At 42.5% G+C, this 17,701-nt stretch overlaps 1 long non-coding RNA gene across 1 annotated transcript; it reads left to right on the plus strand.

Moving 5' to 3' along the window:
- Positions 1–6,919: 6,919 nt before the first annotated feature.
- On the plus strand, positions 6,920–12,397 carry LOC311144455. Its single transcript, XR_014614501.1, has 2 exons — positions 6,920–7,187; positions 11,220–12,397. It is a non-coding gene; the product is annotated as an uncharacterized lncRNA (long non-coding RNA).
- Positions 12,398–17,701: the final 5,304 nt, after the last annotated feature.

The raw sequence follows: 17,701 nt of genomic DNA on the forward strand, positions 1-17,701 counted from the left end.
GCCCTGGCTGTGTGTTTCGGGTCGTTGTCATGCTGGAAGACCCAGCCACGACCCATCTTCAATGCTCTTACTGAGGGAAGGAGGTTGTTGGCCAAGATCTCGCGATACATGGCCCCATCCATCCTCCCCTCAATACGGTGCAGTCGTCCTGTCCCCTTTGCAGAAAAGCATCCCCAAAGAATGATGTTTCCACCTCCATGCTTCACGGTTGGGATGGTGTTCTTGGGGTTGTACTCATCCTTCTTCTTCCTCCAAACACGGCGAGTGGAGTTTAGACCAAAAAGCTCTATTTTTGTCTCATCAGACCACATGACCTTCTCCCATTCCTCCTCTGGATCATCCAGATGGTAATTGGCAAACTTCAGACGGGCCTGGACATGCACTGGCTTGAGCAGGGGGACCTTGCATGCGCTGCAGGATTTTAATCCATGACGGCGTAGTGTGTTACTAATGGTTTTCTTTGAGACTGTGGTCCCAGCTCTCTACAGGTCATTGACCAGGTCCTGCCGTGTAGTTCTGGGCTGATCCCTCACCTTCCTCATGATCATTGATGCCCCACGAGGTGAGATCTTGCATGGAGCCCCAGACCGAGGGTGATTGACCGTTATCTTGAACTTCTTCCATTTTCTAATAATTGCGCCAACAGTTGTTGCCTTCTCACCAAGCTGCTTGCCTATTGTCCTGTAGCCCATCCCAGCCTTGTGCAGGTCTACAATTTTATCCCTGATGTCCTTACACAGCTCTCTGGTCTTGGCCATTGTGGAGAGGTTGGAGTCTGTTTGATTGAGTGTGTGGACAGGTGTATTTTATACAGGTAACGAGTTCAAACAGGTGCAGTTAATACAGGTAATGAGTGGAGAACAGGAGGGCTTCTTAAAGAAAAACTAACAGGTCTGTGAGAGTCGGAATTCTTACTGGTTGGTAGGTGATCAAATACTTATGTCATGCAATAAAATGCTAATTAATTACTTAAAAATCATACAATGTGATTTTCTGGATTTTTTATTTAGATTCGGTCTCTCACAGTTGATGTGTACCTATGATAAAAATTACAGACCTCTACATGCTTTGTAAGTAGGAAAACCTGCAAAATCGGCATTGTATCAAATACTTGTTCTCCCCACTGTATGTTATATCCTTGTATTGCTACTGCTGTATCATCAAAGGAATTATCTAAGTGAGTCTCAGAAATGGCTAATATATGAATGTTACTGTATCTGATGTAAGCAAGTTATATGATTTCATGAACCTTATTTCTACGGCTACATATATTAATGTGGGCTATTTTCAGCCCTTTCCTGGGTTGCTTCTCAGAGATAGACATAATATGGAAAATAACAAACAAAGCAAGAGAGAAAAAACATTCAGCATTCCATTAAGTGTGTGTAAGTGTGTGTGTGTGCTGCAGGATTGAAGCTTCGAACCCAAAGGCTCTCTCATCCCTTCCAGGCTTTTGGGAGGGAGGGAGGACAATGAGCCTGGCATAGCGGATGTAAGCAATGTCCCCACGCGCTCTGGTAGCTTTCATGGCCGGGATAAGTTATTTTCTCTTCTGGCGCACAGCTTCAGGATAGTAGTCGTTGAGGAAGATGTACATTCCTCTCAGGTTCTTGGCTCTTTCCAGAATAGCTACATTGTCCTTCAACCTCAAGAACATGACCACTATCGGTCTGGGCCAGTCACCTGGGCCGGTGGTGGGTTTTCTAGTCCTGTGGGCGATCTCCACCGCAATCTTCCTGTGGTCCCACACCCGTCGCTATGGGCGGGCCATAGGGGGCCGGGCCCGCCCCCAAAAATGCTTGTGCCCCCCCACTTGAGGGAATTTATTATTAAATATATGTACTGTAGGCTAATAACAATTGTGCCCTGCCCTCCCATGCATTTCATATGCCCCCCTTAAGACTGAGGTCTGGCGACGGGTCTGTGTGGTCCATCTTCAGTTTCTCTGAGATCATTTCCCTCACTTTGTCCTCAGACTCAGTCCAGGTCTCGTGGAGATTCTGCAATTCCGTCCACAACAATGTTGTTCCGCCTTGATTGTCCCTCGAGATAATCTGATTTCTCACCCATTGTTATCATGGATTCACATACAGAACTGATATCATCTCTCAATGACTTACAGATTGCTGTCATCTTGCCCTTTTCCTGTTTAACCTCTTAAGGATCGGATCCTTTTTTTCAATTTTCCCCTAAAATGACATACCCAAATCTATTCTTGATACCATTTGAAAGGAAACACTTCGAAGTTTGTGGAAATGTGAAATTAATGTAGGAGAATATAACACATTAGATATGGTAAAAGATAATATTTATTATAGATCTATTTATTTTTTTGTTCCATCATCTTTGAAATGCAAGAGAAAGGCCACAATATGATCGATAAAAGCGTCTGCTAAATGGCATAGTATTATTATATTATTATTATGATATTGCACTTTAGGCGCAATTTAGATTTTGGCCACTAGATGGAAGCAGTGTGTGTGCAAAGTTTCAGATTGACCCAGTGAAGCATTGCAATGTTGGACTATTTTGTATCAAGTCTGCCCAGATGTGCCGAATTGGTCCATTGATACATTTTCAAGTACATAACTATAGAGAACATACAAAAATGATATGGTAATACAAAATGTAAGTCTACACACTCCCAGGAATGTCATACATGATGGATCATTACCTTATACACTAACTTTCACACATCTAGATGGCCGGGCGGGGTGGGTGTGGAGCTAGAGACAGCAGGGGTTCGAACTGTAGAACCCAGTTCTTACATTTGAGTATAAAAATGGATTTTATCAAACAAAACTATGCTACATTTTATCTCTGGGACCATTAGGATGACAAATCAGAGCAAGATTACTGAATGTAAGTACATTATTTACCTTCACAGTTGCTGTGATACGTTTTTTGTTGTTGTGCACTCTCCTCAAACAATAGCATGGTATTATTTCACTGTAATAGCTACTGTAAATGGGACAGTGCAGTTAGATTAACAAGAATTTAAGATTTCTTCCCATATAAGACATGTCTATGTCCTGGAAAGTTTGCTGTTGTTTACAACAGTCATGCTAATCACATTAGCGCACGTTAGCTCAACCGTCCCGTATATGGGACACCGATCCCATAGAGGTTAAAGTCATCGAGCTGACCCTGGGAGAACTGCATACTGTTCTTTAGGTCTTGGACCTCTCTGTTATTAGTTGACTCCACCACTATTTGGATGCAACACTTTAAGCGATTGTATAATTTTTTTTGTTCATTTAAAAGACCCTTGTCTTTCTCCTGTGATAGAGAGACACCACTGTCCTCAACGGTACTCCCACCGGTTTTGGTCTTTGTCGTGGTAGCAACATAGGCTACGCTGTTACCCCTCGCAGTTCCAGACAGGGCAGGTCACAGGGAAGATGGAAGCAGTAACAAACTTCAGGGATCTAGACAGTCACAAGCCCGAGACAAATCGCGGTCCTAGCCACAAAGGCTAACCGCGTCGTGGGCTCTGTTCAAGCCCTCAAAGAAACCCCACTAGCTTGATAGGCAGCTAACAGTGGCAGCTAGGCTAGCTGCTACGCCATGCAGCTCATCAGACCCTTGGTCGGCAGGATCCCTGGACAGATAGCAGCAGTCCCAGCAACTGATGCCAACCGCGTTGCGGGATCCAAACTCAAAAGGTAGCTAGCTAGTAACCAAACTTTTTCAAAATAACCCTTTTTCAGAGACTTTCAAAACTTTCCAAAACAACAAACCGAGTGCTCCCTCATTCCGCATTCAACAGTTGGCCAACTCATATTCTGTTCTTCTGAAATACATTTTCTTCATATCAAATGTCTCTTTAGACCTGCCTAAAATAAATAATGGATTTATTGTGATGGTGTATATTCAATTGATTTATTAGACTTTTTAAAATATAGATGTTCCAAAGGCGCACATCAGCGGCTTGTATGCGTGGAGGCCTGGAGATGCTAAAAGTTTTTATGTTAATTAACGGTCAATTACCGTTAGACCGGCAGTCTTTTGCATGACAATAACCGGCTGACAAAATTTCATGAGAGCCACAGCCCTACCTGTGACCTCTTAACTTTGATACGTTGATAGAATGTTTAAAGTTTAAAATTCTATTGGTCATATAGGATTAGAATGTATCCATTGTCCAACGAAATGCTTACTTGCAGGTTCCTTCTTGACAATGCAACAATAAGAAAAGATAAGAAAACAAACATAAATAAATGGAAGTAGAATAGAATAAACATTTTAGCATAAGTATAATACAGGAAAGCACAATTTATTGTCCAATATTTACACGTGTATTGGGGAAGGGGGGGATGGGTGGCAAGTGTATAAATTGAACAGTATAATAAGAGTCTGGTAGCAGCATTTGTGATGTCTGTGTAGCATGAATATATACAGTGCATTCTGAAAATAATTAGACCCCTTGACTTTTTCCAAAATTTGGTACGTTATAGCCTTATTCTAAAATGGATTAAATTGTCTACCTTTGGCAGCGATCACATTCTCGAGTATTTTGTGTATGACGCTACAAGCTTGGCACACCTGTATTTGGGAAGTTTCTCCCATTCTTCTCTGTAGATCCTCTCAAGCTCTGTTAGGTTGGATGGGGAGCGTTGCTGCAAAGCTATTTTCAGGTCTCTCCAGAGATGTTCGATCGGGCTCAAGTCCGGGCTCTGGCTGGGCCACTCAAGGACATTAAGAGACTTGTCCCGAAGCCACTCCTGTGTTGTCTTGGCTGTGTGCTTAGGGTTGTTGTCCTGTTGGAAGATGAACCTTTGCCCCAGTCTGAGGTCCTGAGCGCTCTGGAGCAGGTTTTCATCAAGGATCTCTCTGTACTTTGCTCCATTCATCTTTTCCTCGATCCTGACTAGTCTCCCAGTCCCTGCTGCTGAAAAACATCCCCACAGTATGATGCTGCCACCACCATGCTTCCCTGTAGGGATGGTGCCAGGTTTCCTCCAGATGTGACGCTTGGCATTCAGGCCAAAGAGTTCAATGTTCATTTCATCAGAGCAGAGAATCTTGTTTCTCATGGTCTGAGTGTCTTTAGGTGCCTTTTGGCAAACTCCAAGCGGGCTGTCATGTGCCTTTTATTGAGGAGTGGCTTCAGTCTGGCCACTCTACCGTAAAGGCCTGATTGGTGGAGTGCTGCACAGATGGTTGTCCTTCTAGAAGGTTCTCCCATCCACACAGAGGAACTCTGGAGTGACCATCGGATTCTTGGTCACCTTCCTGACCAAGGCCCTTCTCCCCCGATTGCTCAGTTTGCCGGGCGGTCAGCTGTAGTCTTCGTGGTTCCAAACTTCTTCCATTTAAGAATGATGGAGGCCACTGTGTTCTTGGAGACCTTCAATGCTGCAGACATTTTTTGGTACCCTTCCCCAGATCTGTGCCTCGACAATCCTGTCTCGGAGCTCTAGGGACAATTCCTTCGACCTCATGGCTTGATTTTTGTTCTAACATGCACTGTCAACTGTGGGACGTTATATAGACAGGTGTTTGCCTTTTCAAATCATGTCCAATCAATTGAATTTACCACAGGTGGACTCCAATCAAGTTTTAGAAACAGCTCAAGGATGATCAGTGTAAACAGGATGCACCTGAGCTCAATTTCGAGTCTCATAGCAAAGGGTATGAATACTTATGTAAATAAGGTTTTTCTGTTTTTTTATTTTTAATATGTTTGCAAAAAAATCATTATGGAGTATTGTTTGTAGATTGATGAGGAACTGTTTTATTTAATCCATTTTAGAATAAGGCTTTTACGTAACAAAATGTGGAAAAAGTCAAGAGGTCTGTATACTTTCCGAAGGCACTGTATGTGTGTGAATGTGTGCATGAGTGAGTGCATGTGTGCTAATGTGTGGAGAATCAGAGCAGGTGGTCAGTCCAGTTCACATGTTCAGCAGTCTGATGGCTTGTAGATATAAACTGTCTCTGAGCATGTTGGTTTCAGACCTCATGCTCCGATGTCCTGGATGGGTGAGAGCATAGTCCCATTGATGTACTGGGCCGTCTTCACCACCCACTGGAGGGCCTTGCAGTCGTGGACGGCGCAATTCCCGTACCAGGCCGTGATGCAACCGGTCAGGACGCTTTCGATTGTGCAGCGGTACTATTTGGAGAGGACCCAGGGCGGCATGCCAAATTTATTCAGCTGCCTTAGGAAGTAGAGACGCTGTTACGCCCTCTTGACAAGAGTGGTGGTGTTGTTGATCCATGAAAAGTCCTCGGTGATGTGGACACCAAGGAACTTAAAATTCCTGTGTTTCCCTGTGTTAAGAGTCAGTGTGGAGGAGGTGTTGTTGCCCATCCTCACAGTCTGTGGTCTGCCCGTCAGGACGTCCAGGATCCAGTTGCAGAGGGTGGTGTCCAGACCCAGGTCTCTGAGCTTGGTGTCGAGCTTGGAGGAATCAATAGTGTTGAATGCTGAACTGTGGTCAATGAACAGCATTCTCACATAGGTGTTCATCTTGTCCAGATGTGTTACGGCCGTGTGAATAGCGTGCTGCCTCAGAACATGCCCCTTGTTGTACCACCATTCTTTTTGATTAGTAAAGTTCCCCAAAAACGGAGCTCCCCTCACCTGTCAATGTATTATTAGTTATTCTATAGGTGATAAGACCAACATTTATGGAAAGCAAACATTAACCCAAAAGTATTGGGCACAAAATAAATAATATTGCAAGGAAATAATTTTGAAAGGCAAGAACAAATTAATTGTAAATGAATGCAAATAAATTGCTTCCCTCTTTGCCTGCAATTTTTCTATCTTCGGTTACGTTGCCCTGCCCTTCGCTTTTGCTGCCTTTTCTTGCATTTGCAAAGTTTTGGCACATTCATTCCATGTAGGTGGGGTTTAGAGGGAGGCGTAGATGATGTGTCACTATTGATCAACCATTTTGGAGTGACTGTTCATTATAATATTTCTATATCCCAGCTAACAGCATAACACGATGGCCAGTACAGCTATGTTAGATAGATAGCTAGCTAGCTAGCTAGCTAGCTGGCAATGCCGAGAAGCAACAGTTTTATGCTAAATAGCCAGCTAGTGTATAAAAAATATTTATTTTTAAAGTTTTTAAAGTTTTCCATTTTGGATTAAAAAAAGCTCTCGTGGCTGGGAATGACTAGCCAGCTAATGTTACCTTTACAACAAGGAGGACATTGGGAAACACACTTAGGTAAGTGTCTTTTGTGTCTTGTAATTTCACATTTAGAAGATGCATTGAAACAATTAGCTAGCTAGCTACCTAGCATGGTTATATAATTTCTATCACAGCCAGCAAGCAAGATATGATGCATTGAAGTTACTCTAGTGGTATGTCGCAACTCAAGAACAAAGGCACTACTAGCTAGTGCTGAGCAATTAACCTACACTTCTGTTATTTTTAGTTTTTTAAACAGCTAATTGACCAACGTCGAGTGGCGCAGTGGTCTAAGGCACTGCATCTCAGTGCTTGAGGTGTCACTACAGACCCCCTGGTTCGATTCCAGGCTGTATCACAACCGGCCGTGACTGTGAGTCCCATAGGGCGGCGCACAATTGGCCCAGCGTCGTCCGGGTTTGGCCGGTGTAGGCCGTCATTGTAAATAAGAATTGGTTCTTAACTGACTTGCCTAGTTAAATAAAGGTAAAAATAAAATTATTTGCATTTCATTCAGGTTTTTTCAGTGTATGAGCACATTGCACAGTTTCTCTAGAGATAAATCAGATCAAGCCCGAACTGTGCAATGTAGTAGGGAGTTGTAGTTTCCAACAGGCCAATATTCTACATAGTTTAGTGCAGAAAATGTGTTCATTAACTACAATGACCATAATCCATTGTGCACCTACTTATCTGGTCTGTGTGTTTCTTTTACGCCTGCTATGTTAGGTTAGTGTGGGGAAGACATGAAGGCTATGTTTACACAGGCAGCCCAATACTGATATTTATTCCACTAATTGGTCTTTAGACCAATCACATCAGCTCTTTTCACATCAGATCTTTTTCATAGTTGATCTCATTGGTCAAAAGACCAATTAGTGAAAAAAATATCAGAATTGGGCTGCCTGTGTAAATGCAGCCAGAGAGAGAGAGAGAAGAGACAGAAGAATGCGGGATCAAGAGGGATACAGAGCAGTTGCTTCGCGAGGTATCTCTACCTGAAAATACATGATCTAAGTGATTGATAGTTGGTATTCAGCCATCATAAAAGTATGCCTTATTTACTTTGAAGAACTACTAAAATATTGATTTTGTCAGACAGCATAGGCAGCAGCTCTAAAGAGATGAAATAGTGACTTGGAATGAAATAATGAAGTCATGAAATAAAACAAATGTAATATACACAACAACTGAAATGTTTTATTAAAAGTAAAGTTATGTGAATAAATTATGGTTAATAAGTGATAAGCAGTAATGGGCAGTCACTACCATCATGGGACTTGTATGAATTGTTTTATTCTGTGTTGTTACAGCATTTTACCCACATAGTGCATTTAATGTTTAAAAAAATAATCGAAACCGAAATCGAAAAACCGTGATCATTTTTTTATAATAAAACTGAAACAACTTTTTAAAAAACGAATCGCTCAGCACTACTACTAGCCCTTCTCATGACTCCAGTGCTAATTGCTCAGCAATACTACTAGCCCTTCTCATGACTCCAGTGCTAATCGCTCAGCAATACTACTAGCCCTTCTCATGACTCCAGTGCTAATCGCTCAGCAATACTACTAGCCTTTCTCATGACTCCAGTGCTAATCGCTCAGCAATACTACTAGCCCTTCTCATGACTCCAGTGCTAATCGCTCAGCAATACTACTAGCCCTTCTCATGACTCCAGTGCTGTATTGCCTTGGGTTCTCAAGAGCTAGGGCACTACTATCTGAAAGCTTTTCATTAGAGTACACTATACAGTGTTTTGTTTTGCATTTGTTTCTTTTTTTGTGGCCTGGCTCTCACATTGGCTGTGTGTGTGTGTGTGTGTGTGTGTGTGTGTGTGTGTGTGTGTGTGTGTGTGTGTGTGTGTGTGTGTGTGTGTCCATCTGTATTAAAATAAAAACAGAAATACCTTATTTACATAAGTATTTAGACCCTTTGCTATGAGACTCGAAATTTAGCTCAGGTGCACCCTGTTTCCATTGATCATCCTTGAGATGTTTCTACAACTTAATTGGAGTCCAATTGTGGTAAATTCAATTGATTGGACATGATTTGGAAAGGCACAACCCATGAGGTCGAAGGAATTGTCCGTAGAGCTCCGAGACAGGATTGTGCTGAGGCACAGATCTGGGGAAGGGTACCAAAACATTTCTGCATCATTGAAGGTCCCCAAGAACACAGTGGCCTCCATCATTCTTAAATGGAAGACGTTTGGAACCACCAAGACTCTTCCTAGAGCTGGCCAGCCGGCCAAACTGAGCAATTGGGGGAGAAGGGCCTTGGTCAGGGAGGTGACCAAGAACCCGATGGTAACTCTGACAGAGCTCTAGAGTTCCTCTGTGGAGATGGGAGAACCTTCCAGAAGGACAACCATCTCTGCAGCACTCCACCAATCAGGCCTTTATGGTAGGGTGGCCAGACAGAAGCCACTCCTCAGTAAAAGGCACATGACAGCCTGCTTGGAGTTTGCCAAAAGGCACCTAAAGACTCTCAGACCATGAGAAACAAGATTCTCTGGTCTGATGAAACCAAGATTGAACTCTTTGGCCTGAATGCCAAGTGTCACATCTGGAGGAAACCTGGCACCATCCCTACCGTGAAGCATGGTGGTGGCAGCATCATGCTGTGGGGATGTTTTTCAGCGGCAGGGACTGGGAGACTAGTCAGGATCGAGGGAAAGATTAACGGATTAAAGTACAGAGAGATCCTTGATAAAAACCTGCTCCAGAGCGCTCAGGACCTCAGACTGGGGCAAAGGTTCACCTTCCAACAGGACAACGACCATAAGCACACAGCCAAGACAATGCAGGAGTGGCTTCAGGGCAAGTCTCTGAATGTCCTTGAGTGGCCCAGCCAGAGCCAGGACTTGAACCTGATCAAACATCTCTGGAGAGACCTGAAAATAGCTTTGCAGCAACACTCCCCATCCAACCTGACAGAGCTTGAGAGGATCTACAGAGAAGAATGGGAGAAACTCCCCAAATACAGGTGTGCCAAGCTTGTAGCGTCGTACCCAAGAAGACTCGAGGCTGTAATCACTGCCAAAGATGCTTCAACAAAGTACTGAGTAAAGGGTCTGAATCCTGTAAATGTGATATTTCAGTTTTGTATTTTTAATAAATTAGCAAACATTTCTAAAACACTGTTTTTGCTTTGTCATTATGGGGTAATGTGTGTGGATTGATGAGGAAAAAACAGATTTAATCAATCTTAGAATAAGGCTGTAACCTAACAATATGTGGAAAAAGTCAAGGGGTCTGAATACTTTCCGAAGGTAGGTATCCTATATTAGGTAGGCCAATTACTACATGGATAGATAGGTGGAGGTTGCAAGCATAGAGGTAGATGTCTACAGTATCTAAATATATGGTTGCAAGTCATTACAAGTCATTACTTGGCACTGATTCTCCTCATAGGCAGTCCCAATATGAGTTTTACCTAAAAGTCATGTTCTAGTATTACGATTCTTCACCCTTCTCCCAAAGTGTGCACTTGCACACTTTCTTTCATGGATTTAGCCATGCTGGAAACTCCCTCCTGCCAATGCTTATACACCTATCCTTTTAAATCCATGAAGAGGAGTGTGCAAGTGCACACTTCAGGAGAAGGGTGGAGAAGTGGGACGTAGCTCTTGTGTGCTCTCGCAACCATCTCTACGCCTAGCCGTGTAACTGAAGTCTACTGCAATATTCTGATTGAAGTGCTACTATCTACGGCATGGTAGTGTTCACAGTAGAGTTAAAATTGAATTATATTCTTATTGTAATCCCATCCTCCACCACTGAGTTCTTGTGAGTTATTGTAAGTGACATTTTGTTTGTTTCTGTTTGCATACAGTAGTAAATATTGTCAATTGTCAACGCTACAGTCGTTTTATTATAACTGCACGGGACAGTACCAGAGACTCTGTAAGGGGGCTGATTATTATATGGAGTTCCTGTTGTCTGACTCTGAAAGGTACAACAATTATTTTTTGGAGGAAAAGCCTTTTCTATATTAGCTTATTTGCTCCAGTCCAGACCTGACATTGTGCCTTTCAACTAATCTATTTTGTGTTCCAACCCTTAGGAAACGATGATAAGGGAGTGGTTCAGCTGACTAACGTCATTGCTGTGTGCAGGCAACCCCAGCAGCTCCTCCAGCAGATGGCCTGCTCCTGTCTTCCAGATGCTGCTGACCAAGCTGCCCTCCCATGGGAAGCTAGGGCTGAAAAATGACTTGGTGCCCTAAACCCCCTTCTTCCAATGATCTGCACTTGTTAACCCCCCTTCCTGGATTTAAGGCAATAGATTGCTACCACCATGGTTGGGGGGATTTCTGCCATATTCCTTACACCACCAGTTCATTCCTTTTTAAGCCCATGAGGAGGATTGTATGAATGCATACTTCGGTTTAGGGGTAGTGGGTCGGCTTGTTTCCTGATTCTTTACCTTTCCTCCCAAAGTGTGCACTAGTTCAGTGATCCTCATTCTTGGTCCTGAAGGGCAGCAGTGTGTAAATTGTCATCCCTGCCTGTGCTATAACAAACACCTAATTGAACTACAATAAGACCATACTTGGGTCAATTTTGTGAATTGTGACAACATGCATTAAACCGGAGCATTCAGTTATTGTGAACAATAAAAAAAACAGTCATTGAATTGCGACAATTGCTCTTATCGGTAGTTCTACATTGATAATCTGTGTTAGGTTTCCACCCATGTTAACCTTTTTGCATAATTTGTGCTCCTTTTTCATTGGTGGTTCTGGCTGATGACCTGTCTCCATAGCTGAGAGAAGCCAATGAGGAATATCACTTCATCCCCAATAATACTACTAAAATGTGTAACTGTACCGATGAGAAAGAGGAGGGCAGACTTATCCATTGTCACTGAACTGTGTTCAGTCAAGTTTACAGTGCCAATTTGTTACCAGGAACTAGTCACATGTTTAATAAGGTATTCTGAAAATAGAATTACAATGCAGAAATGTTCTTACTCTTTAGTGAAGTTCTGCCAATCTTATGTTGGAAACCATTATCAAGGAAAACGAGTTGAACACTTTGTGGACATTGTAACCTGTTTCTTGAACACCAGTTATTCTAAGGACAATAATAACTGTTACCTGTAGGACAATTTCTCTATGACAGGTCTCCAAGTGTACAGTAAGTGTTTATCCTTAATTAAATAATTTGTGATGGCTAATTGTGCATTGCTATGACATGGACATGACAAATCAATGAATTAATTAAACACTTATCTGCTTTATGCCTCTGATTTTCAAGTCGACATTTGCAACAAAAAACTCTATATACAATAATGTCCATGTCTTGCAGCTTTAACAGTATTGATTGTGATGCCAGAATAACAACCTCTCCATCAACGTCAGCAAGACAAAGGGGCTGATTGTGGACTACAGGAAACAGAGGGCCGAGCACGCCCCCATTCACATCGACGGGGGTGTAGTGAAGTGGGTCGAGAGCTTCAAGTTACTCTGTGTCATTAAGGATCTATCATGGTCCACACACACCAACACAGTCATGAAGACGGCACGACAACACCTCTTCACCCTCAGGATTCTGCAAATATTTGGCATGGGCCCTCAGATCCTCAAAACATTCTACAGCTGCACCATTGAGAGCATCTTGACTGGCTGCATCACCACTTGGTATGGCAACTGCTTGGCATCCGACCGCAAGGCGCTACATAGGGTAGTGCGTATGGCCTAGTACATCACTGGGTCCGAGCTCCCTGCCATCCAGCACCTCTATACCAGGCGGTGTCAGAGGAAGGCCCTAAAAATGGTCAAAGACTCTAGCCACCAAAGTCATAGACTCTTCTCTCTGCTACCACACAGCAAGCATTACCGATGCTTACCGATGCTCCAAGTCGGGAACCAACAAGACCCCAAACAGCTTCTACCCCCAAGCCATAAGACTGCTAAATAGTTAGTTAAATAGTTAACCAAATAGCTACCCAGACTATCTGCATTTACCCTTTTTGCACTAACTTTTTTGACTCGTCAATTTTGTTTTATATTGGATATTCCGTGAATATTTGGTTTTCTCTCGGCAATAGCTATTGAACCAAGCATGCCATGACTATAAAGATGGTATATTCTGAATCAGGGGTGAATGGAGAAAAATCCCCACTTTAAAAAAATATATATAATAAGATTTGGGATTTCAATCTTCAATAGCTCTTACACAAAGCGTGCCATGACTAGTATAACGACCGCTTAAAATTGTAGGCTATTGCAATAATAATAATAAAAAGCTGTGGATTTTTGTCCATCCTCCCCAGATTCTGAATATATCATTTTCATGGTCATGGCATGCTTGGTTCAATAGCTATTGACGAGAGAAAACAGAATATACAATATAAAACTAATTTTACCTCGGTACAATACTTTTGTTTTTGCCTTTCAAAATTATTTCCTTGCAATATTATTTATTTTGCTCTCAATACTTTTGCGTTATTAATGTTTTGCTTTCAATATCATTATTTTTGTTTGCAATACTAAGAATGTTGTTCTTAAATTCAAAATGTTTGATTAATATTAAAGGCACAAAAGTAATTCCATACAGTGAGCTCTATGTTTGGTCAACTCCTGAGTCCAGGTTGCAGCGAGTGATCATAAAATCGAATTAAAATTCCAGCACCAGAACCATATTCACTCACAGTGCCACACCATGGCAGTCATGGCAACTTGTAATTGGTAAGTTCAGACATCATGTTGGCAATAGCCTACAATTCTATGAGGTAGTTATACTAGTTTATTACTTATTTTAGACATGACCTTTGGAGTTTGGACATAACCTTAATAATTACCTGTCACATAGGCCTACAGTAGCCTAGCTGAGACTGAATTATTTACAGTAGAATGTGAACCAAAAGTTACAACAGCTAAATCGGCTAGCCTATGTTTGGAATTTTCGGGAGATTTGGGGTGGACCGCAGTTTTGTAATGAATGGGTTTTTTGTTGGTGCGCGTGCCTCTATAATAAGCTACGTAGGTGACTGAAGGTGGTTCTTTGACGCTGCTTGGCGGAGGCTGGAGCTGCTTTTGACGGTGAAGACAGACTCAAAGACCACCAGTGTTCTCGGACACACGGTGATGATACGCTTATTATTTTTACCAAGTGGACTTTTCTGGTGACTTTAGCCGCTGGTCGCCTATATTTAATCTCCTATATTTAACCTTGCTGCGAAGATGAAGTTCAAACCAGGCAACGGTCAGGTGCAAGCCGCATCCCATGGAGCCCTCTACTTCTCGGTCTCAAACGTCGGTCAATCCGATGCACCACTTCCTTGTGTTGCGGTAAGGATAGGCCAATGGGTTAGTAGCCTATAATTATAGGCTATAATAATCGAATACTTTGTCATGCACCTCAATAACACAAAATGGCACAATAAGGAACCACTGGGTGTTACATAACGTAATGCAGTGGATCCGAATGACCAGTGACTCGGCTTGTTGGAAAACGCTTTCGTAGCAAGCTGGGTGAATGTTATTAGCTAAGCCCTTCTTAAATTGAACGTATGGTGAGTTCTTGGAGCGGATATATCCTATTGTAAAGACTCTATCATATGATCTGTATGGCTATGTTATCCAATGAACGGAATCCTCTGAAATAATGTGGATTTGGGGCTATGATCTATCAAACTTAGGCTACTAGTTATGTCAGTCTAGTTTGCATCTAAAGCTACCTAACTAAATGGTCATAGTCTCATGAGAATCTATACTAAATCCATAGTATAACGAAATAACTACGGCATTCTTCATTGCAGACAAGATAGGCTAGTGCTTGCATATTTTATGACACAGCCTGACAGACAGTTGGTTGCCCCGGCATTAGACAGCGAGATGTCTGAACTGCAGCCAAGGTGCCTAGGTCAGGTCTTGCTGATTGATGAAGGGACTACTGGTATTTGCTAAGCGCAGTCTGCTTCAGACCGTGGCCAAATAGCCAACATGACCAACGAGAGAGAATGGCATTAGACTGAGGAATTTATTCTGTCAAAACAGTAGCATGATCTTCAGTGATCTGGTAAACTGGCAATCCACCCTGCCGTCCAAGATCCCCGCCTTCTCCCATTCTGTAACTTAATATTGGAGCTATTTCATATGAATTGGCGTGCATTTTGAGATAGCCACTGTTAGAGGATCCAATAATAGCCCTACATTGGAACTCAACCCACAGTGACCAAAAATACCTACCCAGCAGTATACACTCGAATTTCGTCGAAACCCAACGTCATCAGTTTCGCGTGCTCATTTTGAAAAACAGTTACATTGTTGCAACTCGTCGTTCCGGAGGTTGACTGAGGGTGGGCCATTTATGAATGAATATCACGAGGCAGATAGGAAGAAAAACTGGTATGTTTTAATAATTGGCTTTCATTCACATGTGAAATTCTAATTTCCCACGGTATAGTGGCTGGCATGGTATGCTATTCTATTTTGTTGCCTCATGGTGCAGTCTGGCTCGAGTCTGGACACATTGTTTACATTTTTGCGCGTGGCTGTCAGTCTACCAGGGTTCCCCAATCCGTAGCCTGCGGACCAAATTCGATTTTATGAGCATAAAAAAAAAAATCTATAGCCTACTAAATATATATGTAAAACATTATTCCCACCCATAAATAGAGCGACATATGTGATCGTATCGCAATGTGATCAAAGTTAGAAATTATTCTGGATTTGTCAAATACTATAGGCTATCTGTTTGGGATTGCAGTGTAGCCTACACATAATAACTATGTTCCGGCCCCCCGAACATCCGCTCAAGAAAAAATCGGCCCTCGGCTGAATGTAATTGGGGACTCCTGGTAAAGCTCATTCAGTTGCCATACCCCCGTTGGAGTATAACGGGTTTATGATAGGTCTATATTCTGTCAATCTAGAGCTCATTGCATGGGTGGTAGCAGGGTATGACACAGAAGCAAATCTGGTTCCCTGGGAAACCGAATAACGAGATCAGCAACCTCCATTTTCGAGACGTGAGGTGAGGAAAAGTAGCCTGCCTATGTTTACCCATTCGCTCAATTTTATTTAATCAATGCAGCCTTATTTGTAGATGGAGGATGTCCGTCTGTCAACTTATGTTCTCCACCACAATTTTATTGGATCCTACACTGATCTACGGTTAGATAGTTTTCTAGGCTTGCTAAGAAGCTCTTAGACACTGCAAGGGAGGAATGCTTATATATGATTGATGGTGTAAATTAATCAAAAGAGATGTTGGTGTGAGTATTTTTGTTCAAAAGAACACTGTGTTATTCTGCATTGCCAGGCCTATTGGTAAGACCATGGCTGAATTTACTGAAATACTTTCTTTGGTTTCAAGTGTTTTATACAGGACTGTGATTTCAGCTGGATCCTTGCATAATGGCACTCCCTGTGGTCTGTTTTATTTGATCAAAGATGTATCTCATGGGGTAACAATGTGAATCATATGAAACTTTGTTATGTTGAAATTGGTTTATGTTGGAGAGAGATTGTGATGCTATTACACCTTGTTCAGGGAAATGGAATGTCCTCTCCTGTCAGTAAAACTCTGCATAAAACATATGGAAACACAAAATGACAATACGCAGATCCTGCCTGAGTATAACTAAGATGCTGGACAAATTGAGTTAGCAGAGTGTGCTTAATTTCAGGAACACATCCTACTTCACTTCCAGAACTCTGAAATCCCCAGGACGTCTCTTAAAATAGAAGAGTAAGGACCGTCAGGGACCTTCTGAATTGGCACAGGCACTTAGCCAGGCAGCCACAGTTTGAAGGCAGTCACTTGACCGACCATTGATAGCACTGTAGACAGTGTGAGCAATGCAGATGAAGCAGAGTCAGAGGGCTTATTGCAATATTGATCTATTGATCCCTCATGCTGTAGTGGTCAGGTGAATAATTCACTGATGGGATCAGAGGGGTTGTGATGAAGAGCAATGTTTTGAGCAAGCTCCTCAATACATCTGTGATATTTGATCTCCAGTTGATTGATTGATTGTTTTTGCATTGTCGAGATGTGAACCTGTAAGTAAGCATTTCGATGCACTGTGTACTCCACCTATATAATGTGTATATGACAAATAAACAAACTTTAGACGAGCTAAACCACTTCTATGCTCGCTTCGAGGCAAGCAACACTGAAGCATGCACGAGAGCACCAGCTGTTCCGGATGACTATGTGATCACGCTCTCCATAGCCGATGTGAGTAAGACTTTTAAGCAGGTCAACATTCACAAGGCCGCAGGGCCAGACGGATTACCAGGACGTGTACTCCGAGCATGTGCTGACCAACTGGCAAGTGTCTTCACTGACATTTTCAACATGTCCCTGACTGAGTCTGTAATACCAACATGTTTCAAGCAGACCACCATAGTCCCCGTGCCCAAGGACTCTAAGATAACCTGCCTAAATGACTACCGACCCGTAGCACTGACGTCTGTAGCCATGAAGTGCTTTGAAAGGCAGGTCATGGCTCACATCAACACCATTATCCCAGAAACCCTAGACCCACTCCAATTTCCATACCGCCCCAACAGATCCACAGATGATGCAATCT

This window comes from Coregonus lavaretus (genome assembly GCF_964263955.1).
Source record: "Coregonus lavaretus genome assembly, chromosome: 17".
In the NCBI taxonomy this organism is placed as follows: domain Eukaryota; kingdom Metazoa; phylum Chordata; class Actinopteri; order Salmoniformes; family Salmonidae; genus Coregonus; species Coregonus lavaretus.